The following is a 27,757-nucleotide window of genomic DNA, read 5'->3' as shown; positions in this document are numbered from 1 at the left end:
AGTTTGCTTTCAGTTGTCCATCTGAGCTGACCCTGCATCTCCGTCCACCCACTGACCACACTCCCAGGCAGCACCTGATCTCACCTACCATGACTCTTGTTTCACTTTCAGTTTGAACAGCATGGTGCTAATTTGGTTTTACTTTCACTCCCCTGTCCTTTACCATCCCCCAGTCACCCATTTCCTTTCCCCCATCACAGCTGACCTCCCCCCACCCCCCACCCACCGGCATCACATTCCACCTCCCCTCTGTGACCTACCAGCCACAACCCTTTGCCTTGGGGGATGTCCTGGTGAATGTCCACGTTCCCTCCCTTCCTAAAAATCCCACCCCCATCCACATTAACCTCCCTGACCTCCTCCTTCCCATCCCCAGGGCTCGTGTCTGCCTCCGAGTCACCACCACCCATGCTCGCTGTCCCTTCTAACACTATCGCTGAACCCTCACCCTCCCATCCTACTGCCTCTCTCTGCCTTCAGTCATTCTCACTATTCCCTCATACCACGCCCACCCTCAGTTCGCTCCCCAGGCGGCAGCCATGGACCCATCAGACTCCTCCCTTGCATGTTCACCTAGACATCTCCCCCTCCAGACCAATTCCCCCCCCAGAACCCATTCCCCCCTCTGGACCCCTTCCCCTCTCTGGACCCTTTCCCTTCTGGAAACCCTCCCCCCTCAATCCTCGCACTCCCACCAGACTCCCCCACCACTTATTCACTCCCCATTCCTGACCCTCTCAGGCACCCTTACTTCCTCTGCCACCCTTACACCTTCTCCGCTCCCAACTCTGACCTCCAGACTTACCACTTTCTCCAGCTTCACTTCTTCCTCCTGCCTTACTCCTTCCCCCTTCCTGACTCCCTCAGACACTCTTACTTCTTCCTCCAGATTTACTCCTTCCCCTCTCCAAACTCCTTCCCCGCTCTGCATTTATTTCCCCCTCTGAACTCCTTCCCTTACAGCTACCTCCCCAGTTGCCACTGTCTCCCCGTTACCCCCTCCTCCCCCTGTACTCCCTCCCCCTTCCAACCTCACCCCCTGAGACAATCATTCCCCCCCAACCTCACCCTCCCAACACCTTCATTCTCCCACCCAACCTCACCTGCCTGACACCTTTATTCCCCCCCACCCAACTTCACCCCCCCACTCCCCTCCCCCACCCGACACCCTTTCCTCTCCTAGTCAATTCTCGATCTTCCTCTCCCACCCCAACCATCATCCATTGTGAGAATCAACAGTGACTTTCCAACATCGGTGAGCTGCTTCACAGAAGAGCCATGTCCATGAGAACCCACCCAGCATGTCATGGACGTTCCTCCAGGATCCCATTGCTGTAGGGCTCCAGCATCTTCTGCTTCTTGGATGTCCGCAATGTGAGCAAGGCCCTGGTGATAAATCTTGACTTCTTCACATTACAATTGTCAAGATGTGTTCTGCACCAGCGTGTTTTTCTGTCGATGTGGACAGATGGTCCAATGGCAGGGGGATGAGTCTGACAGGCTAGCCTTATAATGATATGCTGATGTTTTACAATGAGGCTCCCAATGCCTGATGGTGGGGAATGCGGTTCACCATCGGTGTGCTGAGCGGATGATCACAAAGTGGTTTCACGGCATCGTGAAACAGATTTTTGGCCTTCTCACCATATTGTCCGCTCATGTCACTGAACACACCCAATGCCAGCAGGCACGGAAAATTCCACCTTACAGCTTGCTTTCCTATCTATCTTTGTATTATCAGCAAATTTGGCTACATCCTTCATCCAAGTCATTTATATAGGTTGTAAATAGTTGAGGGCCCAGCACTGACCCCTATCGCACTCTACTAGTTACTATATCCACCCTACTTGTTGCAACCTCAAAGAGCTCTCATAAATTTATCAAACTCGACTTTCCTTTCACAAAACCATGTTAACTCTGCCTCATTGTATTATGATTTTCTAATTTCCTGCTACTACTACCTTAATAATGAAGTCTATTTTTTTCCCCAAAGACAGATGTTAACTATAGGAAAACTGGCCTATGGTTTTCAGATTTCTGTCTCCCTCCTTTCTTCAATCATGGTGTTACATTTACAGTTTCATATCTGCTGGGATCTTTCCAGAATCTAGGGAATTTTAGAAGATTACAAACAATGCATCCATTATCACTGCAGCTACTTCTTTTAAGAAGTACATTCTTAATGGATACATTCCATCAGATAGAAGGGACTGATGCTAGAATTCCAGCCTTTAGTCCCATTAGTTTTCCTGGCACTTTTTTCCCTCGAGACTGTGCTTGTTTCAAGTTCCTCCCTCCACTTCTCCCCCGGTTTTGTATTATTCTCGGGATGCTTTTTATGTTTTCTGGCATGAAAACAAATACGAAATATTTGCTCAAAGTGTCTTCCATTCCTTGTTTCCCATTATTAATTCCAGATCCTTTAAGGGACCAACACTCACTTTAGCTACTCTCTTTTATTTATTTGTAGAAGCTTTTCCTGTCTGTTTTTGTAATTTTTGCTAGTTTTCTCTTACTCCGGTTTCTCCCTCTTTATTGTTTTTTTATAGTCACCTGTGGCTGGTTTCTAAATGTTTCTCAGTCTTCTGTCCTACCATTAATCTTTGCAGCATTGTATATCTTTTTTTTAAATTTTACACCATCCTTAACTTCCTTAGTTAGGCATGGATGGTGTATCCTTCTCATAGAGTCTTTCTTTCTCAGTGGAATATATCTTTGTTGAGAGTTGTGCTTCTCTACCATTTTATCTTTTAACCTATTTTCCCAGTCCACTTTAGCCAACTCTGTCTTCATACCCTTGCAATTTCCTTTATTTGAGTTTAAGACTCTAGTTTCAGACCCACATTCTCACCCTCAAACTGAATGTGAAATTCCATCATGTTGTGCTGGATTTTCTCAGATTGGCACTGGAACTCAATTCTGTGATGCACAGCCCCATTCCCATCACTCGAATTTTCACCAGTGCGGGATGAGGGTGTGGACTGGAGCAGGTACTGAACTTCACACTGCACTGCTGATGTGTTTGACTCTAGAGCAGTTATAGGCATTTCGTGTTCCCCACATTTTTTCTGGAATCGGGCCAGCTTTTCAAGGGCTTGTGGTTCACGGCCTCTCAGAGGTATTGTGAACCAGTCAGGATGAGGAAATTTTTTGAAAGCTAAGTTCAAAATGTCTTAACCTTTCCTCTTTCCAACCTATGCCAGTCCACCTACCCCCATTGCCCCTCATACCCTTCATGCCAACCTATGCCCCTCCACCATCCCCCACCCCCCCTCATAGCCTCCATGCCAACAAATGGCACTTCCATGCCAATTCCCCTATTACACACTGTACAGAGCCAATTAACCCTATAGTAACAATGGCATGTGTGAAAAAGTTGTTAAAAAAGTAATTAATTTATAACTTCCTACTTTTAAAAAAAGCGCTTTACTACAGTCCTATAAAAATTTCAATCATCCAGACCCTTTAAAGTTTCCATTACATTCACTAGAAGCACTTGACACCTCTTTATCTTGGGTAAATAAACATTGTGGAATTGACAGAATAGATCACAGAGAATGAGCTGTTAATCAAGCAATGCTTTCCCTTGTTCACAGTTCTTTCAACAGACTAATGGATTTTGAGCTCTCAGCCAGAATGTGTGTGGGGGTGAGAAGTATGAACAGTTTGGGGACTATTTACACTAAAATAGCTTGTTCTCTGGTTAGTTCCAGCATGTATTGTTTTAAAAAACTGTCCTGAATACATGAAGTCATCCTCCCTTTGTTAATTTGATTCGTACGATACATATGAAGATTAAAATCTCGCATGGTTATTGCTGTACCTTTCTTAAAAGTCTAATTTTTCTTATTTTATAATCTGTCCTACAGTGAGCTGCTATTGGGGGGCCTATAGACAGCTCTCAACTGTGACCTAGTCCTTTGCTGTTTCTTATCTCCACCCAAACTGATTCTACATATCGATCCTTCAAACCAAGAACATTTCTCACTACTGTACTGATCTGATCTTTTATTAACGGAGATACCCCACCTCTTTTTCTTTTCTTCACATCCTTCTAAAATGTCCAATACCCTTGAATATTCAGTTCCCAACTGTAGACACTTTGCAACCATGGCCGGAATTTTCCAGCCCTTCACACCGATGGGATCTTCTGGTCCCACCGATGTGAATGGAGATTTCAATGGCTTGCCCAACCCGCTGTGGGGGTGCTAGAAAATTATGGCCCATGTCTCTATAATAGCTATCAATTCATACTAATTTATTTCTATTTGTGCTATCAATTCAACCCACTGAACCCTGAGTCAGATGATGTCTGTTTAATGGAGATGAGGAGGAGGCTTTAATTTATAAGAATTCAGCACTATAATTGTGCATCTTCTAACTGGACTACTAAAAGATTGGTAGACAACATTCAATACAGTTTCCTAACTCAGCAATTTCATGAAGCAATTGGGGGAGGTCTTAACCAAGTATTCCATAGTGATCCTCGTGTAATATCAGATCTCAATGTGTATTAGTCCTCATGAACAGTAGTGACCATAAAATTATTGAGTCACATTTGATTAGTAGAACCAGGGGGTTTAAGGATCTAATGCTGATTCCAGCTTTTAGAAGAGCTAATTCTGCGAAGATGGCAGCAAACTTGAATTTGGTTAATTGGGCAACTCTGTTTGGCGGAGATACCACAAACACTGAAAAATAATGGAACATCTTTGAAAGCATGTTAAAGTTCAGACCGGTTCCTGTCTGAAACTAAATCACAGCATACAAAAGGCAGGTGAGATACTGAGTGATATAAATTATGCTCAATCTGGTTCCTTCCACGAGCTTTAATTGTTTAAAAGGTTGACAAGAATTTGCCAGATTTCTTTTTCTCCCTAAATTGGCCTTGAGTTTTTTAAACTGCTTTTTTTTAACCCTTTACAATTGTGTGTGTGTGTATGTATGTGCCTGTGTGTGTGTGTGTGTGTTAGAAATCAAGGATCTAAAGGCAAAACAAAAACAGAATTACCTGGAAAAACTCAGCAGGTCTGGCAGCATCGGCGGAGAAGAAAAGAGTTGACGTTTCGAGTCCTCATGACCCTTCAGCAGAACTGAGTATAGTTAGGAGAGGGGTGAAATATAAGCTGGTTTAAGGTGGGGGGGAGTGGGAGGAGAGAAGTTGGGGGGGAGGGGGGCGGTGTGGTTTTAGGGACAAGCAAGCAGTGATAGGAGCAGATAATCAAAAGATGTCACAGACAAAAGGAACAAAGAGGTATTGAAGGTGGTGATATTATCTAAGAAAATGTGCTAATTAAGAATGGATGGCAGGACACTCAGGTACAGCTCTAGTGGGGGTGGGGTGGAAAGGCTGACAAGGTATTACAGTTGTAGATTTAAAAATAATGGAAATAGGTGGAAAAAGAAAAATCTATATAAATTATTGAAAAAAACAAAAGGGAGGGGGAAGAAATGGGGGAGGGAGTTTAAGATCTAAAGTTGTTGAATTCAATATTCAGCCCAGAAGGCTGTAAAGTGCCTAGTCGGAAGATGAGGTGCTGTTCCTCCAGTTTGCGTTGGGCTTCACTGGAACAATGCAGCAAGCCAAGGACAGACATGTGGGCAAGAGAGCAGGGTGGAGTGTTAAAATGGCAAGCGACAGGGAGGTTTGGGTCTTTCTTGTGGATAGACTGCAGGTGTTCTGCAAAGTGGTCGCCCAGTTTGCGTTTAGTCTCTCCAATGTAGAGGAGACCGCATTGGGAGCAACGAATGCAGTAGACTAAGTTAGGGGAAATGCAAGTGAAATGCTGCTTCACTTGAAAGGAGTGTTTGGGCCCTTGGACAGTGAGGAGAGAGGAAGTGAAGGGGCAGGTGTTGCATCTTCTGCGTGGGCATGGGGAGGTGCCATAGGTGGGGGTTGAGGAGTAGGGGGTGATGGAGGAGTGGACCAGGGTGTCCCGGAGGGAACGATCCCTACGGAATGCCGCCGGAGGGGGTGAAGGGAAGATGTGTTTGGTGGTGGCATCATGCTGGAGTTGGCGGAAATGGCGGAGGATGATCCTTTGAATGCGGGGCTGGTGGGCAACATGACTGTGGGACAGGTCCAAGAGAACAGCAGCTCATTTCCTGACCAGATTTTTATGATGTGCTATGTGTTTTCTATGATGGAAAGATATATTTATCAGATAAACAAAAACAATTGAAACAAAAGCAACATAGAAGTTAGAGATTTAACACTTTATAAGCAAATGCAGAATCAGGTATAAAGCAAGGTGGGGTGGCTGGTTGAGCAAAATGGAAGGTCAATGAGAGGTTGGAGGGCAGGAGAGATTCAATAACAAAGGGGATGACGGTACATGGTGAAAGGGAGTTGTAATAGTACAAAGAAGCAATTGAAAGGGGTTTTGGATATTAGAAAATGGCTAATAACTAGGGATAAATAGTAAAATAAAAGCAGAAAATGTTGGAAAATGTAGCAACTGCAGTACTTTGCTCTTGTCTGAGAGTTGTTAAAATGTTCAGTAAGAAGCAAAATCTACTGTATATGGAAATTCTAAAGAGTTACAAATCAGATCCGTCCTTGTCTTATCAGAACAAATGGAAAACACACAGAAATGTGACAAGAGAAAATAAAAGGTGGCACAACATTATCAGCCTGCAGATTCCTGCAAGAAGGGAATGCCAAGGATCATTAGGGAGATGGTGCTCTGATTGGCATTAATGCTGCAGAACAGTGAAGTGCCATCTGATAGCTGTTGCTTTGCTCTAATAGAAATAATGAGTGTGAAGGGAACAATACATTTGTCTTAAGTTGAAACCTTATCTGCTGTGCAGGATCCTCTTTGAGCTGGATTCAGCGAGAACTAAGGTCAATTGACATCACCTATCTAATGTTAGGAAGATAGTGTTTATGCCAAACTCATTGGAAACTGCTCCAGATGGGAAGGGGAACGAAAAGAGGAGCTTGAATTTACATGGCACCACTCAGAAACTAAGGTCATCTCAAAGTGCTTTGCAGCCAAGTAATGGCTGTTGAAGTGAGATCACTGTTATTAAAAAAAAAAACAGCAGCCAATTTACACATGGCAAGATTCCACAAACAGTAAATGAAGGAATGGCCAGGCTGAGAATGTCAATTCAAATTTGCTTGCTGCTCCAAAATTTGAATTACCCAGTAGTTTTTTGTTTGAAGTACAGTGATCATTGTTACGTAGCCAAATGGTACAGAGTAACATTCCATAAAAAATAAAATGAATGAGCAATCTGTCTCTTTTATAGTTCTGTTTTTTGAGGGAAGAATGACTGATCAGGACACAAAGAGAGTTTCCTGCACTTCTTCAAATAGTGTCCTGGGATCTTTCAGGTCCTTCTGAACAGGCAATTGGAACTTCAGCTTCACAGTTGATCTGAAGAGTGGTACCACCGATGAGATGACAAACCATTCATGCTGCACTTAAGTGCCAACTTAGGTTTTGTGCTTAAGTCTTGGAGTGGTGTTTAAGAATCCACAATGTTCTGCCTTAGAGTTGAAAATGCCATTAACTGAGCCAAACTAATGCTAAATGGGGAGACAGTGTGCTTTCTGTATATTTGTCCTTATTTATTCAGCAGTGACGTTACACCATTGTAAGTGTCTGGTTGGCTGAGTAGTAGTTCTCTGACCTCTGGAGACAGAAGGTTGTGGGTTCAAGGCCCCCTCCAGAACTTGAGTATGTGACCTATGATGACACCAATGTAGTACTGAGAGTGCAATAATGTTGGAGGTGTCCAGGTGACATGCCAAACTAAGGCTCTATCTTCCTGTTGACTGGATGTAAAAGATTCAGTGGTACTTTTGAAAAAGAGCAGAGGGAATTCTCCTAGCGTCCTAACACCAAGGTTTAGAGCACCAAAAACAGAATAACTAGCAATTAACCTTACTGCTGTAAAATTAATAATTAAAAACCTGTGTATGTGATCTAGCTGCTGCATTTGCACATATTTACCAGAAAGGTTCCAGCGATGTGGGGTGGGGGGGTTTAGTTACAAGGTTAGATTGGAAAGCCTGGGCTTGTTCTCATAGGAGCAAAGGAGATTGAGGGGAGATTTGTTAGATGTGTACAAGATTTTACAGGCGTAGATAAGGTGGACATGGAGAAACTCTCCCCATTAGCTGCTGATACAAGGATTAGGGGGCTCAGATTTAAGATTTTGGGCAAGGGATGCAGGAGGAGTGTGAGGAAGAACGTTTTCATGCGGCGAGTGGTAATGATCTGGAACTCGCTGTCCACGAGGATGGTGGATGCGGAGATATTAAATGATTTCAAAATGAAATTGGGCAAGCACTTGAAGGAAATAAACGTGCGGGGCCGTGAGCATCCAGCGGGGGAGTGGGGCTGACTGGCATGTTTGGCTGGGAGCCGGCATGGACTCGATGGGCCAGATGGCCTCATTCTGTGCCGTAAATATAACAGTAGTGACTACATTTCAAAATCCATTAGTTGGTTGTAAATTGATTGAGGTAGACTGAGCATTTGAAAGGCATTATATATAAGGCATTATATAATTGTGTTTCCCCTTACCTTTGCATCAAAGTCTCATTAGCTTGGTTCAAAGAATTTTATTGGGCTTCCATCACGGTGGAAGTCCAGTCAACAAAATTAAAATGTTTCTTCACATGAGAGGAGTTTCAGTCATGGTGGATAAAGTTCCAATAACGCAGCAGATTTTTGTGTTTTACTGATGGTAGATATTTTTTTTTTTGCAATAATGAATGCAATTAGTTTCTCAACAAACCTGCAGCAACTGCACCACAGCCACTTTAGTGTTTGCTGTGAACAAATGAATGATATGAAATACACTGGCAGCTGCTGTGATCATTGACAGCTGCTACCATCTGAAAAAGAAAACAGACTGGAGACGAATCATTTCAACCCATAAAATTGAAATAAATCTCAGTTCGGATATGACTGTTGTAAATTGCTTGAATTTTACTCTCATATGTTATGGTATTATTATGCAGGCCTACCCCTCCCCAATTAAATTACATTTCTAGCAATCACATTTAAGAGTTAGTTATTCAGCTGCTTGAAGCAAGGGGGAATAAAGGGCTATGGAAACATGGTGACCATATGAGATTAGAATTACTGCTGATGAGGAGGATAAATGCCTTCACAGACTGGTTGGGCTGAATAGTCTTTTCCTGTGGTGTAATCTCAATGTCATTAATTCTGTGCACTTCACAGCTTCTCTATTTTTCTGTGTGTGCAATTAATGACATGATTTACAATATGCATAATGTTTGTCTTTTTACATTCATTTTCATTCCATAAGCTTTCACAACTTCATTCATTCTATTCATTCGTATCTTCTGCGCTAGCCAGAAGGGCCTAGTCATCTGCAAATCGCATTACATTTACCAAGTTGACCTCCTACTTTTATATCTTTCTATACTTCATCTAATACTTGTTTTATCATGGCTTCCACATGGATGTTGAAGAGCAACGATGTACAATCTTGTCTCACTCCCCATCCGAGTACACCAGATCCAGTTTCACCAAATACCACCCTGATTGTAGCAGCCTGTCCCATGTACAGAGTAAGGTCATTCTTTTATCTCTCCAGTCAACTCTGATCACGTTCAGCCCTTTCAACAGTTTTTGCCAGTTTACCTGGTCGAAAGCTTTTTCATAATCCACAAAACAGGTGTACACTTTTTGCTGCATTAATGTAAAATTAATATTTAGAAATCATCTTTTTGATTTTTTTGATCATTACAGTGATGAAGACTGGAAGAATGAATGGTAGGAAGGTAGAGGTCAAGATAAGTGGTTAGCAGATTTATGGTTTACAATTTACGTATCTGGGAGGCATCTTGTCAGAAGATGGTCGCTGCCATATAAAAATCAGAGCTAGAATAGCAATGGCAAAGAATGCTTTCTCCAAACATGAAGAATTGCTCAGCATAGGACTAGAGATCTTAAGGAAAGAATTATTTGCAGTGTCTCGTTCCACAGGGCTGAAACATGGACACTGAACAAGTGGATATCCAAAGAGTAGAAAATTATGAAATGTGGTTCTGGAGAAAGGCGAAATGAGTCAGTTGGAGAGAACACAAGAGCATTGAAGAGTTCTCAGGATGGTGGAGAAGGAAAGAACGCTTGTGAATACCATCAAGAAAAGGCAACAAGGTTGGATTTGCCAAATTCTAAGGCTTAAGAAATTGCTGAAGGAGGTGATAGAGGAAAGATTAGAGGGATGTAGACTGAGAGGGAGAAAGAGAATGATGATGTTAGCCAATTTGAAATTGAAAACGGGAGGCTCCTATAAGTAACTGAAGAGGAAAGTGCAAGACCATAAGGCATGGAGAAATGAGCAGAGACCTGCCCCTTAGGCAGATCACCATGCCAATATACACTGTTTCCCTTCTAAAGCCCAAGAGAATGGAACTGACATATTAGGATTGATAATCCAATTGTAGTCAATTTGTGCTGAGTTCACATTTTTTAAACAGGCAACACTTGTTGGAGATCTTAAGTTCAGTTAATTTCTATAATTTGCTTACGGTGGGTAAATGTGCTGTCACAGTGAGAGCCTGGTGGACCAAATGTCCTGGTTGCTATTGGGTTTCATCTACTTGTTCAGTCTCATCCTTATCAGCCTCCTCTGCCAATGAGTGGTGATGGACTTCTTCATCTGCCACCTGAATAATGCAAGCTTCTTCCTGAACAGCAAAGTGCTACAGTAGGCAACACACTATTCAGATACTGGAGAACCAAACGGTTTCTTATCTCATGAGCCTGGAGTAAGGGGGTATGGAAAATTCTCCCTTGGTCTCGGGTGGACTTGCCCAACCCCACAGTATAGGGAGAAAGGATAGAAGGAAGAAGAATTTGCATTTATCTAATGTCTTTCACAACCTCAGAATGCCCCAAAGTGCTGTGTGTCACTCTTGTAATGGAAGAAATGCAACAGCTAATTTGTGCACATGATCACCAACATATAGAAATAATATAATAATAACATGATTTGTGTCATGTTTTTATAATGATGTAAAGGCACCAATGACTCATTAGGGATTGGGCAGACATGTTGTGGGTTCACTTATTAAGACTAGACACATGGGAACAGTGCAGTACTCCCTCAGATCTGCACTGGAGTGTCAGTCTAAATTATGTGCCTCTGGTTCAAAGGTGTGACTTATTGCACCGAGCCACAGCTAAAAGGTTTATTTGGCAATGAAAGGCTTACACGTGGAAACACTTCACCATTTTAACCTCAGGGAAAATGAATGAAGGGTTAATTACACAATTCAACAAAGGGTAACACTTCTCATATATTGAAGTGCTGAGGCAAAAAGGTTGGAGCTCCTCCATGTTTGGTGTTTTGTAACTATTCCTGCAGTACAAGCAAGCGTTTGAATAGTTCTGAACAGATGATTGCAGGGCAGAGAGGAAAACCATCAAATTAGCAGGGGAAGCCAGTTACCTTATATTGTTATGTACAGTGACAAAGTACTAAATAAAATGCATGTAGCAGGCCAAATATAGAGAAACACTAACGTTATGGATTCATGTCCTGTGTGAGTGTTCACCTGTAATATATAATAAAACATGAGTTTGATCATAATAGGGCTTCCTTAATGAAGAATTTGGGTTCAAATATGACTATATGAAGCATTGGCATTATCCAGCCTGGGTGCCATTGAAACAAATCCATAAAATGCTATATGCATCATTTTTTTGGGAAATTGGAAAGGGAGGCTGGGGGGAGGGGAGGTGTGGGTGGGTGGGGCAGAATGGAGAATTAGCCTCATAAAGCTGAGAAAGCCACAATTCAAGTAATACTATTCTCAGAAAGCCCTGCATCATTTCTAACATTAACTAGACATCAGTGGCATATGTGGTGGCGAGCTGACAGGTAATCTAATATACACACAGCAGCAGGTAAACACTGCTGCTGCAGATAGCAGGCAGCAGGGTAATCATTCTGATGTACCTAATCCCATCTGTAGTGTGGCATGATGGGAGGATGTGAAATGGGTCCCAGTAGATGAGATAATAAGAAAAACTATGCCCCAGTGAGAGATTGCTGGTCTAATGCCATCATGTGAAACGTGCAGAGATTTGCTTTTGAATCATGACAGAATATAACAGCAAGTGAAAACATCGACAAAGATGGATTGGGTTGAAGTCTGCCACATGTTAGGTAATGATTACCACCTGGAATATGCCATTATGACATTGTCCTTCAGTGGGACACATATGAAAAGCAGGTCATTTATTCTCCTGTTTCAGGAAATACACTGTATCTGAGGGATCTTGTAAATTTCATTGAATTCCACTTCCAAGTGGTGAAGCTAAGTCACACTTCCTGTGCATTTGATAAGAATATGATGCATTGGCCTCACTGTTCAGTCTGATTATGCAGCTTATACATATGAAAGGACTACATGAATTACTCCAAGAATGAGGAATCTTTATAGCTCACAAATACCAAAGGAACAGGAGAGTCATTATAATCGTAGCATAAGTAAGAAAGCACATGGAACTCTGAATAAGTGAGAAATATTTAATCTATTTGATAAACATCTGGTTTTCTCTTATTTTTCTTGATTTAAAAACAAGGTCGGTCCTTCCAACTCTCCACCTCTGTTTTAAGTGTACAATCCATGCTGCTCGTCACAGTCGGGAGGGTTATTTTCATTTAGACTCGGGAGGTTGGTGTCATGGACGAGGTCAGCATTTGTTGTCATGGGAAGGTGGTGGTAAATCTTCTTCTGTGATGAAGTAGCTCTCACAAGGTTGCAAGAGTTCCAGGTTTTTGACCCAACAACAGTGAAGGAATGGCGATATATGTTTAAGTTCAGATGATGTGTGACCTGGAGAGGTACATGTACTCACCCTAGCTGATGTTGTGAGCTGGTGGTACTGATACTTTCAGTCACCTCTGTCTATGTCTGTATCACTATGTTTTCAGGTGCACTCCTGTGGGCTTTGCGCTGCCCTGCTCCACTAACAACTCCAAGGAAGCATTTGAAAGGTAGAATGGGGTATTCCTTCTACTCAAATGTTTTGCTCCAATAATCTTTCAAACAAAGCAAAGGATGTAACTTCACTTTAGAGCTGCATCCCTGCTTTAAATAGCTCTTTGAAGTAGCAGTGATCTGCTTAATGACAGGCGCTCTGCTCATTGCTCCATTCCTTGCGGTCTTGCGTTCAGTTGCTATTAGAAGCTTTGTATTTTCAATTTCAAATTGTCTAATGCTATCATTCTCTTTCTCCCTCTTGGTTTGCATTGCTCTAATCTTCTGTAAATCACCTCTTTCAGCAATTTCTCATGCCTTAGAATTTGTCCAGTCCAATATTGTTACCTTTTCTTGACGATATTCACAAACGATCTTTCCTCCTCCAACATCCTCAGAACTTCTTCATTGCCCTTGTGCTCTCTCCAGTTGATTGAGTCCACCTTTCTCCAAAAAACACATTTCACAGCTTTCAACTCTTTTGATGTCCCCTTTCCTGAAGGTCCACATTTCAGCCCCATATAACAAAATGCTGCAAATCATCTTCTTGATCATTTTTTCTCTTAAGATTTCTACTGAGGAATTTCAATGTGAGGAATTCTTTATATTTGGAGAACACATTCTTTGCCATTGCTACTCTTGCTTTGATTTCTTTATGGAGCTCACTGTCTTTTGACAAGACGCTGTTATGGACAGGAGGGGGGTTAATTTAAACAGTACTAATTTCTCCTCTCACCACCAATCTATAAACAGAAAGGTGTTTTGATTTGTTTCCCTCTTTATAAGTGGTGACATATTTCCCAACCCCTCGGTTTTTGTGTGATTCAAGTTTCTATTAATAACTGCACAGGAAACTCGAGATAGGGTGAACTCAAAGGGTTAGTTTGTTTGCACACACTCAAAATGATGAAGGAGGGGTTGCAGCATCACCTCCACACTCCGACAGTAAAGAGAGGAATAGAGAAATGGTTTTACAGTACAAAAACCACAGATAAAATAAATATTTGTTTATGTAGGTTCCAAAGCCCAGAATCAAAGTCCAATGAGGCATTCCTTCACGGAGATCAGCAGGCTGAAAACAAATGTAGAATTCACATTTCTGGTGGAGTTGACTTCACAAGGTGAGATAGGCACGCAGAGGTGAATCAGTTTTATAGACAATGGCACAGAACTTCCAACACGAGCAGTGTAGATGGGGCCAGATGTTCAACCTAGGCAGAGCACCTTTCCATGTGGTTGCTAGTCAGATATTAAAGAGCAGACTAAGCTATTCAGCTCAGCAAGGCAAAACTAACTTGTTCAACAAGCCAGAGGCCTGGGTCACATGACCCCCACCTCTCCACCAGGTCTTCAACATAGACTACGTATCCATTGTCTGGAATTCAGCTGGGTCTTACAGACTGCTAAACGTCCCAGCCATTATGGGTTGAAAGGATGGCTTGAGGAGCCTTTTGTCTTAGCAGACCTTCTGTCTCCTGCTGGTAAGCCTGGGCTATCAGATACAAATGGCCTTTGTATAGTTTTCTTTGAAGCTGGTCTGTGTAGTCTCCAGGCTCCTCAGTGCCATTGGGGTGTGAGTTTTCCCAAAACTGCAAAGTGGCTTATTTTGTCCTGGGGTCACAGACAGGAATAGGTTCAACCATTTTAAGGATCTTGTTCAGCCAAGGTCCAGTTGTGATGTCTTAGTTCAACACAGTCCTCCTGTCCTTGGGGAACAAAAATGAATTCTATTTTTTTTTAGGTGGCCTTGTGAAAGAAAAACAGGAAGTAATGTATGCATTCATTCTCTCATTCACACTGGAAAGTCAAACATATAGCTCACAGGGACAATGGCATTTTTCTGCTGCATTTTGTGAGGTTCAAACATGGGTTAGCACATTAGCAAGGACAGTGTCCTTTCCTGGGTTGTGGAATGTTTAGTTGTCCTGGGAAGGTTCAAATTCTGTCTTTAGGGGAACATCTATTTGGGGTTAAAGGCCTGAATTTTTCTCTGTCGGGGATTAGGCATCAGAAAAGCCATGGCTTTCAGAAACCTGTGCCTGTCCAAATCCTGATTATGTATTTTCCAAAGGGTCTGGGTGTTTTACATGATGTTTAGTATTCAATGGGTGAGTAATGGGATCCGATCTAGATCCAATCTGGTTGGAATCTCTCTGCTGGACAGTTGCGTAGTAAGGCCCATGTCTTTTGCAACACTACTGCTCTCTGGTGGATGTTCAGCTCTCGCTGTACCACCCCTGTGGCTTTTCAACTAAATGAGGCATCAGGCCCATTCGGTCTGAGTCAGTTTGGGAATTTTCTTAGTCCCCATTTAAATTCGCCATAAAGCTACCAGCTACCCTCATGGCTTTTCACCTAGGTAAGGTATCTCACTTCCTATCTGCCCATTTGTTTGGGGACTCCCTTGGTTGCTGCTTAAATTTGGAAAGAAGATTTCTGCCAGCCATACTTCTGGCAATTCCTCAACCTTTCCCTTTCTTGGTTTAATAACTTGCCTTCATTCAGGCTCTCCTAATACATGGAGCATCACCCTCACGATCACATTCCCTGCTCTGGGCTCTCTCTGGTCCATATTTTATTCTGTAAGTCTGTTTTGCATTCTATTAGCCCTTCCTGGACTTCCTTTAATTCGAATGGCTTGGCTTTGGCTGCGTTATATCAAACAGCTCTCACTCAATGGCTATGGGTTCTAATTTACTCTTTTGGGTCTCAGGACATCCTCCAGATTTCTGCACCCTTATAGATTTCTGCTGTCTGACTTAGGCCTCTTTTCTTTTGCTGGCTGATGCTTTGCTGCCAGCCAAATCATTTCACAGGAGGAAATTGATTCCTGCTACTTGTAGTTCATGGACAATTCCTACCCTGACAGGGCCTGAAATGAGGTCACACTCCAGACGGACCTTTTGGAGGGATGCAAACCCTGATCCTCCCCCCTCCCCCCACTCCACTGACCAGGGCTTTGGCCTTCAGGGCAGACTTGGGGCTTAGGTTTAGGCTTCCCTCCAACATGGAGGACTGAGTGGCCCCTGTGTCCCAGAGAATGGATTTGCCCCCATCCTGGGACAGGCATGTGGACACTGTTCCTGAAAGAACAAAACTCCGGAAGCTCTCTGGGAGTTTGTCCAGCTCGAACGCACATAGGGCTGAATCTTCGGCTCGGCGAGCAGGGGTGGGGCCCACTCGCTGAGGTGTAAAATGATACGTGGTGGAGTTGGGCGTGCATCCCGATGTCACAGCGCGTTATTCAGACTTTCAGTTCGGCGGGCGCGCACCCGAGTCGGCTGCACACCCACCGAACTGTCTAAGGCCTATTAAGGCCGTTTAACTGTCAAATAAAATAATTAGTGGAGCTACCTGTCCAACCTTAAGGTTGATGGGCAGGTGAAGAGCCCAGGCGGCCTTTGCATTTTTCATGGAACCTCATCCACGGGCGGGATGAGGTTTCATGAGTGATTTTAAATTTTGGAAAACATTTTTGTTGAAATTAATGCACGTATCCCAGCTCATGTGACAGTTTTATATGAGGGGACATGTCCGAATATTTTTTTAAAACCTTTTTTTCAGTTTTTCACACTCAAATTAATCTCCCTGAGGCAGCTCCATGCCTCAGGGAGATTTCCGTGCTCTGTCATGTGCATGCGCAAAAGAGCGCACTCCCAACTTGGGCAGCCCCCACCCCGCCCGCACAGGGAGCGCACAGCGCTTCCGGGTGTGCGTCATGCTGGGCGGGCCTTAATTGGCCCACCCACGTAAAATGGTGGCGCAGATCCGATCTGGTATGCGCCCGCTCCCACACCGCCCACCCGCCCGACAGGCAGAAAATTCTGCCCATAGTGCAAAATCCCCCAAGGGGTAAGATTCTGAGGCGGGAATCTCTGCCTGCTCTGCCACACTACTTACTGGTGTGTCCTTTGGGGGACTACACATGTGGAGCCCTATTAGATCTACAGGCTTTCTTCACAATTTCCGGCAGTCAGGTCTGGAATGGCCTATTTTATTGCAACTGGAACACACCAGTTTCCGGGTGTTCTCCTTCCGGGCTGCAGGAGGACTCCTTACACCCTTTGTGTTTTATGTTCTGGGCAGGGGGGCTCTTCTATCTAGGTTGCCCTGCTTATCTTCCCAATGGTCATGGGAATGGTTTGGGAAGAATCTACCTGTGTCTCCAGGCCTATGGGAAGGATCATCACTGTCTGCTGTGACAGCTACGTCCCAGGCTGTGAGGATTCTCTGCTCCTCCAAGTGTGTCCTCAGGCTGGAGGGTAAGCAGTTTTGAAATTCTTCTAACAATATCAATTCATGCAATCCCTGGTAGGTGCGTGAGATCTTTAAGGACCATGCCCATCAACCAAACACAATTTGCTTCAGCCGTTTGAACTCGATGTAAGTTTGTTTGGGCTTCTTACGAGCGTTCCAGAATTGCTGGTGATAGGCCTCTGGGACCTACTCATAGGCACTTAGGATGGCAGTCTTGGTCTGCTCATAATTCATGGACACATCAGAGTCCTCATGGAATAGAACTCTTGGGCTCTACCTGACAGCTGCTCTTGAATTAAAAATGTCCAGGTATCTGAAGGCCATTTTAGCTGTCCTGCTACTTTCCCAAAAGTGGCAAAAAATGACTTCACGTCACTCTTCAAATTTGGGAGTGAATCTAACATATTTGAGGGTCTCAGACGGTGCTTCTGGGGTAGCAATGTAGAGGGTGCTATCAGATAGAGAGAGATTTCCCCTCGCAGCTTCCAGCTCTCTGTTCTCTCTCTCTCTCCCTTCGAGCTGTTAGCTCCATTTCCAATTTTCAGAGCTAGAATTCTCTTTCCCTTTCCTGTTCTCTTTCTCTCTCTCTCTCTCTTTGGCAAGGAGAGGGAATTTGGAGTCTTCCTCTACCTGCTCTGTCGGGTATTTAAGATTCAAATGTTCTACCAACAACTGGATCAGTCCGTTTCTCTTCACTTTACAGGGTAATTTTAACTGTACCTCCCTAGCTACAGCTTTCAGTTGCTCTGTGCTGAAGGATGCTAATACCTCACCATGCAGATCTCCTTGCTTAATCCACACCTGGGCATCACATTTGCCATTTTCTTATTGTTAGGGAAAAAGCAACTTGCTGTGGTAAGTTACTTGTGTTTTAAACTTTGTCTCGGCCACTGAGTTTTTCCTTTTGCTTTCCAATTGGCTTTTTTATATCAGATTTGGCTCGTGTCTTACACTTGGACTCTGATCAAATTCAAATGGGTGATCTTGGATTTGAATTCCCAATTTCTGTTATGGACAGGAGAGGGGTTAATTTAAACAGCATTAATGTCTCCTCTCATCACCCATCCGTAAACAGAAAGATGTTTTGATTTGTTTCCCTCTTTATCAGTGGTGATGTGTTCCCTAACCCCTTTTTTTGTGCAATTCAAGTTTCTATTAATAACCCCACAGCAAACTTGAGGCAGGATGAGTTCAAAGGGTTAGTTTATTTTTCATGCATTCAAAACACAGGAAGGAAGGTTCGCAACATCACCACACACGGACAGTAAAGTGAGGAATAGAGAAAAGAAGATTTTACAGTGCAGAGACCACAGATAAAATAAAGATTAGTTTATGTGAGTTCCAGAGTCCAGAATCAAAGTCCAATGAGGTATTCCTTCACGGATATCAGCAGGCTGAAAACCAATGTTGTAGTATTCATTTTTCTGGTGGTGTTAACAAGCTGAGATAAGCATGCAGAGGTGAATCAGTCTTGTAGGCAATGCCACAGAACTCCCTATATAAGCAGTGTAACTGGGGCTTGGAGTTCAACCTCCGAAGAACTCCTTACTGTGTGGCTGCTAGCTAGATGTTAAAGAGCAGACTAAGTTATTCAGCTCAGGAGAAGAGTCATACAGACTCGAAATGTTAACTGTTTCTTTCGCCACAGATGTCAGACCTGCTGAGTTTTTCCTGGCATTTTCTGTTTTTATTTCAGATTTCCAGCATCCACAGTATTTTGCTTTTATCTTACTAATGCTTATGATTGGTCTAGATGGTGAAGGGTGTAATCAGAAAACGTTTTGCAGGCCCATGGGACCACCAGGGCTACTTTTTCAATGACAGCATACCACCTCTCTGTTTCTGTCCTGGAGGCATAATATACTGGTCTGTCCATACTGGGATGAACACCAGCAGAAAGCATTTGACACAATCAAGGACATGCTCATGTCCGCAAAAACATTGGTCCATAACAACCCAACCTATCCACCATAGTTGCATCTGATGCATCATCCATTGACCTAGGGGCTGTCTTACTGCATTTGGAACAATACAGCCCCCAAGCCAATGGGCGATGAGTCAGCCGCAACTATGGTGAGTAGTTCTGGGTTGCAATGGACCAATGTTTTTGTGGACATGAGCAAGTCCTTGCTTGTGCCAAATGCTTTCTGCTGGTGTTCATCCCAGTATCAGGCCTGGTCTTGCTTCAGGAGCAGCCGTAGTGGTTCGCTGATGTGTATGAGATTGGGAAGGAACTTACCCAGCTGATTAACCATGCCCATAAACTGTTGAAGTTCTGTAGCATTAAGGGGCATTGGGAAATTCTTGATGGCTGCAGTTTCCTGAGGCCTGGATGTCAGATGTGTGAACGATATGGCCTAAGAAGGCGAGAGTGGGTTTAGAGAACTTGTGTTTATAATTAAGTGCAAGGCTTGCAATCTGTAAATGTTGTAATACTATTCCCCCCCACTGGTTCAATGGTGGATCTATGAAAAAGAATATCATCCATATGGCAGATAACTCCATCCAGCCCTTCCAAAATGCCAGTCATGGTGCTTTGAAAGATCTCAGGCGCAGCGGCAATTCCAAATGGTAGGCAGTTAAAACAGTACCAGCCGAAGGGTGTGATAAATGTTGTTAACCATTTTGACTTCTTGTCTAACAGGAGCTGCCGGAAGCCCCTACTGGCATCTAGTTCAGTGAAAACTGAGCCTCTTGCGAGCGTCGCCAAGCTTTCGTTGACTGATGTCAAGGATGGACACTCTCTCTACGGCCTTCTTCAAATGCATGAGGTCCACGCAAGTGTGAAGTGAGCCGTTAGGCTTGGATACAGGTACCAATCCAGGTTTGTGTTTCTGGTGCTACCACTCCCTGGTGTGGCATGGAGTCAATCTGTTGCTTTCCCTACTTCAAGAGAGGGTAGGGGAGCTTTTGTGGAGTAAATAAACACACCAAGTTTGCAACTGGCTTTAAAGTAATGTGGTAAGCCATGTGGAGCTTCTCCAGGCCTGTAAACAATTTCGAAAATTTCCTTTTGAAATTATCTAGTTTGTCCTGGTTGTTCACCCCTTCTATTGAGTACAGAAGTTGCAATTTTGGGCAGGCTCTCGACTCAGTAATAAGCACTGCTGATTTGGGATAACAGAGAATTTCTGTGCTTTCTTTTCCCTTATAACAAAACATGGCAGTCATCTGCCCTTTCACCTTCAGTGGAGTGCTCCCAGACCATACATTTGAGTCATAGATGATTTTAGAAATTCTGGCTTCAGCCACTGTACTGTATCAGAAGGAACGGACACTCCTGCACCCGTGTCCAACTTAAAATTGGTTTTGTGGCATTTGACTATGATATCCACACTTCAAAAGATGTCCTTGGATTTTGAAATTTCACCCACGAAAGACACTTAATGTTCCTCTGCATCTTCTAATTCCTGGATACTACTTGATCTGATTGATCTCCCTTTAAATTTTTGGTTAGAAGTGTACGGTTGCAGCATACCGCTCTAAAATGACCCCACCTCTGGCAGGCATGACACTCTGCATGTATGCAGGACATTTTTTGCATCCATGTGGTTTTTTGGCACCACAATGGGAATACTGGATAATGGCAGTGACCGCCCTCTGTGTCTGATTTTTAGTGGGTGCACTGGTAGCTCTATTGTTTACACACTGGACTGAGTCAGTAGCCTGGTTCCACAAAGGTTTTCCATCACCCCAGTTTAAAAGTTGGTTCTGCTTCTGAAGCTCAGCCTGTCTCACTAATTGCACTGCCTTGGATAATGTTAGCTCCTCTCTGGACTGTAGAAAGTCAGATAAGCCTTCATCAAAGATGCCCACCACAATACGGTCTTGGATGAGTTCCTCTTTTAGAACTTCATACTCGCAACTATCAGTGAAATGATACAGATCATTGATGAAAAAGCCAATACTTACTTCAGGTTCCTCAGAGTGCCTGTTAAACCTTGCCCAGACCATAATAATATTACTCCAAAGACTGAAATATGAATTGAAGGCCTTAATAATCTCTTTTTATGTTGCTGTTTCCTCTTTAACACCCTGGCCAGGATTTTCCACCCCTGTCGTGGCAGGGCCTGTCGTGGGAGGTTTGATGGTTCAACCAAAAGTCCATTGACTTTCATTAGACTGGACGATCCCGTCGGTGGGCAGGACTGGAAAATCCCACCTCCTGTCTTACTAAAATATTGTCTGCTCTGCTGTTGATTGGAATGGAGAAGTGTGCTGAGCTGCTCTTTCTCAGGCTTCTGCGCTCATCATGAAGTGGTCCTCTCCCTGTTGAACCTGCGATGCCAGGTTTTCCAGTGTGCTACTTGGTCAGGGCCTTACCCGTAGTCAATGGACTCACATAGAGATAGGGCTTTTCCATGGTCGCTACTGGAAACATGGCATCCAGGAACTTCCAAACATTTATTAACTATTTACAACTATATACAGGGACAGATAAGCACGAGGTACCTTCTAGGGACTTCTCCTTCTGAGTTCTAGAGGTATGTGATCTGACATCACTGATGATATATATAAGATATTAGCATAATAGCTATTAACCCTCTGTACTACAGTAGTCTGGAGGATAAGCTCATAGAGCCTATTCGGGATACTTTCTTAGAACAGCATCTCCTGGAACCAAACAGGCAAAAGACTTTTTTAGACCTGATAATATATAATGAGACAGGGGTAATCAGTGAAGCATCCTCTAGTTAAGAATGACCATAACATGATAGCATTTCACATTCAGTTTGAGGGTGAGAAATATGAGTCTGAAACTAGAGTCTTAAACTTAAATAAAGGCAATAAGAAGTGTATGGGAAGAATTTCCCATCGGCGAGCGGGGACGGGGTCCGTTCGCCGACACATAAAATGATGCGGGATGATGTCGGGTGGAACTCCCGACGTCACCCCGCACCATTTCCATTTTCAGATTGACGGGGGCGCAGCCGAGTCAGCTGCGCACCCACCAACCTGTCAATGGCCTATTGCAGCCATTGAGAAATGAATTAAAATCATTAATGAACCTGCCCGTCCAACTTTAAGGTTGGCGAGCAGGCCGGGAGCCTTGGTGGGCTTCAGAAAAAGCATGAAACCTCATCCACGGGCGGGATGAGGTTTCATGAGGGTATTTAAATTTTTATTAAAGGTTTCAAAAAAAGTTATGGACATGTCCCAACTCGTGGGACAGTGTCACATGAGGGGACATGTCAGGGAAATTTTTCTATCACTCGTATTACAATTTTAAATTCGGAGCCGATCTCCCTGAGGCAGCACTTAGCCTTAGGGAGATCATTGCGCTTTTTCGTGCACTCCCAGCTGAGGGAATCCCCCCCCCTCCCTCCCCCCCTCCCTCCCCCTCCCTCCACCTCCCCCCCCTCCCTCCCCCTCACCCCCCTCCCTCCCCCTCCCTCCCCCTCCCCTCCTCCCTCCCCCTCCCCCCCTCCCTCCCCCTCCCCCCCTCCCTCCCTCCCCCCCTCCCTCCCTCCCCCCCTCCCTCCCTCCCCCCTCCTCCCTCCCCCTCCCCCCCTCTCTCCCTCCCCCCTCCCCCTCCCCCCCCCTCCCCCCCCCTCCCCCCCCACCCACACAGGGAGCGCATAGCGCTTCCTGGCAGATATCATGCTGGGCGGGCCTTAATTGGCCCGCCCACGTAAAATGGCGGCACTCCCCAAACTGGGGGCGCCAATCGGAGGCGTGCCCGATCCAGCACTTCCACCCAACGGGGTGGTGGGGGGGGGGGATTTTTCCCTATGAAGGCAGAGTTCACTGAAATAAAATGGGAAACTAGGCTCAAAGGTAAGATGGTAGAGAAGCCGTGGCAGACCTTTAAGGAGATACATCATAACTCTCAACAAAGGTATATTCCATTGAGAAGGAAGGACTCTATATGAAAAATGCAGCATCCACAGCTAACTGAAGAATTTAAGGATTGTATCAAATTGAAAGAAAAGACATACAATGCTGCAAAGGTTAGTGGTAGTTCAGAAAATTGGGAACATTTTAGAAACCAGCAAAGGGTGACTAATAAAAATAGAGGGAGAAATTGGAGTATGAGAGAAAACTGGCAAGATATATAAAAAATACAGTAAAACTTCTACAAGTATATAGTGCTAAAGGAAGTGTTGATCTCTTAGAGGGTGAGACTGGGGAATTAATAATAGGAAACAAGGAAATGGCATAGACTTTGAACAAGTATTTTATATCTGTCTTCGCAGTACAAGACACAGAAAGCATCTCAAGAATAACAGGAAACATAGAGCCAAAAGAGAGAGAGGAACTTAAAACAATCGTGATCACTAGAGAAAAAGTACTAGGAAAACTAATGGGATCAAAGGCTGACAAACACCCTGGACCTGATGGCCTACATCCTCGGTCTTAAAGGAAGTGGCTGTAGAAATATTGGATACATTGGTTGTAATCTTCCAAAATTCCCTAGATTTTGAAAAGGTTTGAGTGGATTGAAAACAGCAAATGTTACGCCGCTATTCAAGAAAGGAGGGGTACAGAAAGCAGGAAACTATAGGCCAGTTAGTCCAACATCTATCATTGGGAAAATGTTCAAATCCATTATTAAGGAAGTAGTAGCAGGACATTTGAAAATCGTAATCGGATCAGGCAGATTCAAAATGGTTTCGCGGAAGAGAAATTGTTTGCCAAATTTATTGGAATTGAGTATGTAACAATTAGGGTGGATAAAGGAGAACTGGAAGATGGAGTGTATTTGGATGACTAAAATGTATTTGATTTTTTTTTTAATTCATTTACGAGATGTGGGCTTCACTGGCTAGGCCAGAGTTTATTGCCCATCCCTAATTGCCCTTGAGAGGGTGGTGGTGAGCTGCCATCTTGAACTGCTGTAGTCCCTGTGCTGTAGAAAACCTACAGTGCTGTCAGGAAAGGAGTTCAAGTATTTTGACCCAACTACAAAAGATGCCACATAAAAACTTGTTCCACAAGATAAGGACTCACACTGTTGGGGATGATGGATTAGCATGGATAGAAGATTGTCTAACTAACAGGAAAGAGAGAGTCAGGATAAATGGGTCATTTTCAGGTTGGCAAACTGTGACTAGTGGAGTGCCACAGGGATCAGTGATGGGGTTTCAACTATTTAGGATCTATATTCATGACTTTGATGAAGGGACCAGCTGTATTGTAATCAAATTTATTGATGATACAAAGATAAGTAGGAAAGAAAGTTGTGAGGTGGATACAAAGGGCAGAAGCCTATGGAAGTGATATGGCTCTTGGCCACCATCTGGAGGGCTGGTGAAAGCCCCGTGTCGCCTCTTTTCAAGATGGCCCGCCATATGTGCCACTCAGGCACTTAAAAGGCCAGTGATGCGTCTTTGTCCAAGATCAAGGACCCCAGGGGGGGCAGAAGTCCCACCCGCTGAGAGCAGCCAGCCAATCAGAGGTTGATTGGCCAGCAGCACTTCTGTGCTCAGAAGTGCCATCAGGGAGGCGGTGGCTGCTGCTGGTACTACACCCACCCCAGGCCTCAGGTTGAGGAGGGACCCATTCACAGATGAGTGATGGCAGGAAGGGGGTCATGGGAAGGGGGTAGTTGGGGAGGAAGTTAGGGTGTCAGCAGCAAGGGCGTGGGGTGCTTTCAGGGGGCCTTTGAATGAGCCTCCTTCCCACCAGGAGGCTAATACCAGCAGAGAAAGGATGAGGCTGTTTAGTGGGCACTAATTACTCGCTTAAGGGCCTCAATTGGTGGCAGGACAGGAAGGCCATCCGTGGGCCTTCCTGCCACAGATTAATCAGGATGGATGTGGGATGGCGCTGGAGTCCCCACCCACCACCCTCCTGCAGGATTAGATGCCTCCTGCCATTAAACTCACTGGAAGGAGGGCACAAGATTCCGCCCAAAGTGCCTGCAAAGGGATATAAATATAAAGTGGACCAAAAATTGGCAGATGGAGCATAATGCGGGAAAAAGGTGCAGTTGTCCATTTTGGCAGGAAGAATAGAATTGCAGAATGTTATTTAAATGGAAAAGACTACAGAATGCTGCAGTACAGAGGGACTTCTTAAAAAATTAATTCACGGGATGTGGGATTCTCTCAGAGAGTCATTAGTCGTTGAAACTCTCTACCCCAGAGAGCAGTGGAGGCTGCTTCATTGAATATATTCAAAGCCGAGTTAAGGAGGATTTTTGATCAACAAGGGAGTTAAGAGTTATGGGGTCAGGAAGGAAAGTAGAGTTAAGGTCACAATCAGATCAGCCATGATCTTATCGAACGGCAGTTCTGAAAAAGACTCATATTGGACTTGAAACATTAACTCTCTCCACAGATGCTGCCAGACCTGCTGAGCTTTTCCAGCACTTTCTGTAGATATAGCCAGCAACTGTTTTACTATAGAGAGGAGAAATAAATGTGGGCTTGAGTATTATTTTTTTCCTAAATTCACCAGGGAGGATGGAAAAGATCTTTTTTTGAGGGGTCATTTAGATATTGCTACTTTTTTCAATGTTTTGAATCAACCCTGGTTTCCCGGGCTGGAGCCAATTGTAATGGAGAAGTGAAGATAACGTGCAAGAGATTTATTCCATCCACATCTATTTATACTGACATAGATTCATGTGAACGTGCTGTTTGAATGGGTGAAATAGGATGATAATTAAGTGCTATAATTAACCTGAGATTTCCTGTTCGAGAGTAAAATCTGCAGGAAACTGCCCTATTAGCTGCACTGTTTTCATGTTCAAACAACATTTTTAGAGTCATGCACTTTAAATGAGGCTCCATTGGTGGTTTGGGCCAGCTGCTCGCCAGTTAATATGCATACAGATGCAATCAGCGTAATAAGCAGGGAACGTACAGCAGGACTCACTACTGGATAAGGATGTAACTTGCTTGTGATAACCGCTCTAATCTGCTTGCCAGCACCATCTAGACTCCCACATGAAAAGTGCTATTTGGCTAAGATTACAAAAAAAAAGACTGCCAGTGCCCATGCAACTGTACTGCTACAGCTTTCAGAGGGTAAGGGAGGAAGATGAAGAAGACTACAGTTTTTAAAAAATGACCCTTTGCCTCTCTCCCATCCCATAAGTTGAACTGGTCTGGCTATATTGTAAGGCAGCTGTAATGTCCATCATTACAAGCATTGGCTGATAGAGTATTACAGAATCACAGAATCACACAGTGCAGAAGAGGCCCTTCAGCCCATCGAGTCTGCACCGACACGTGAGAAACACCTGACCTACCTACCTAATCCCATTTACCAACACTTGGCCCATAGCCTTGGATGTTATGACGTGCCAAGTACTCATCCAGGTACTTTTTAAAGGATGTGAGGCAACCCGCCTCCACCACCCTCCCAGGAAGTGCATTCCAGACTGTCACCACCCTCTGGGTAAAAAAGTTTTTCCTCACAACCCCCCTATCCTCATCCCCACATCCTCCTACACCTCACCTTCAACTTATGTCTTGAGCCATAATTTGCTGCTGTAGGACATCAAATGGCATCTGCTGTGAGTGAGACATGACCCTGTGCCCTTCAGCTCCAAAGATTTTTGCCCACAAAGTTGCTGAAAGTACGAGCTGATCTTAGTGCAGCTCAAGAAACAGGACTCCTGGTGCTCAAGTGAACAGGACAACCAACAGAGTAACTACTTAACCAATGAGATTGATTGATTTGGAACAAAACACAGGAAGGACCGAGACAAAGGGTGAATTAAAGCAAGAGTGAATTCATCAAATCAGGTACAGAAGAAGAAATAGGGGGTAAAAATGTTTGGATTATGAGAAAGTAAATAAAGATGGAAAGGCAAACTAAGGAAAAAAATGAAACCTAGAATTCAGCATTTTCAAAATCTCTTCAAAAATTTCAAAACCTTGAAGGAATGAGATTTCACACTTGCAATGGTTCATTTTTAGTTCCCAAAGGTTGGTGGGTAGTCACTAACACTTGTCACATAGTTAAAATGGTACTTACATTTGTAATGACAAGACTTAGCTATCTGTGGAAGGTTTAATGGGTAATGAATGGATAAATATAGCAAGTTGCGGAAAAAAAGGGAAGGCTAAAGGTGAAATACCTTTACTGAAGCTAACAATGGAACAGTGCAACTCAAAAACATCATTTGGATATTCACATTTGACCAAGTATCTGCTCCTCGCCTGAAGCTGATGTGTTGTTTACCTTTAAGTAACAGCAAATGCCATTCACCTTGTCTTTATTTTGACGGGGAATTCTGATCCACTATTGGTTACAGATATTGGGCTGTCACTTACATCCTGGATCATTAACTTAGGCACTTCTCAGTGGAGGCATCATAGTCAATGGTATTTTTAATGTGTTGCCTCTATATTGGAATCATCACACCATATTTGCAACAAACATAACTGGAGTCTGATTGCCATGTTGCACAACCATACTCCATAGACCACTACTCCCAATTCCAAATAAAAAAAATTGTACTCAAGGTGATTGGAGACTGGGCCTTGTTCATTTGCATCCAGATGGCTGAAAGAAATCTGGAGAACATAACTTACTCTTTAAGTATTCAAGTTGCGCTGTGAG

The sequence above is a fragment of the Cetorhinus maximus genome, chromosome 3 (genome assembly GCF_964194155.1).
Source record: "Cetorhinus maximus chromosome 3, sCetMax3.hap1.1, whole genome shotgun sequence".
NCBI classification, from domain to species: Eukaryota; Metazoa; Chordata; class Chondrichthyes; order Lamniformes; family Cetorhinidae; genus Cetorhinus; species Cetorhinus maximus.
The sequence above is the reverse complement of the archived record's forward strand: the minus strand, read 5'-3'. Positions refer to the sequence as shown.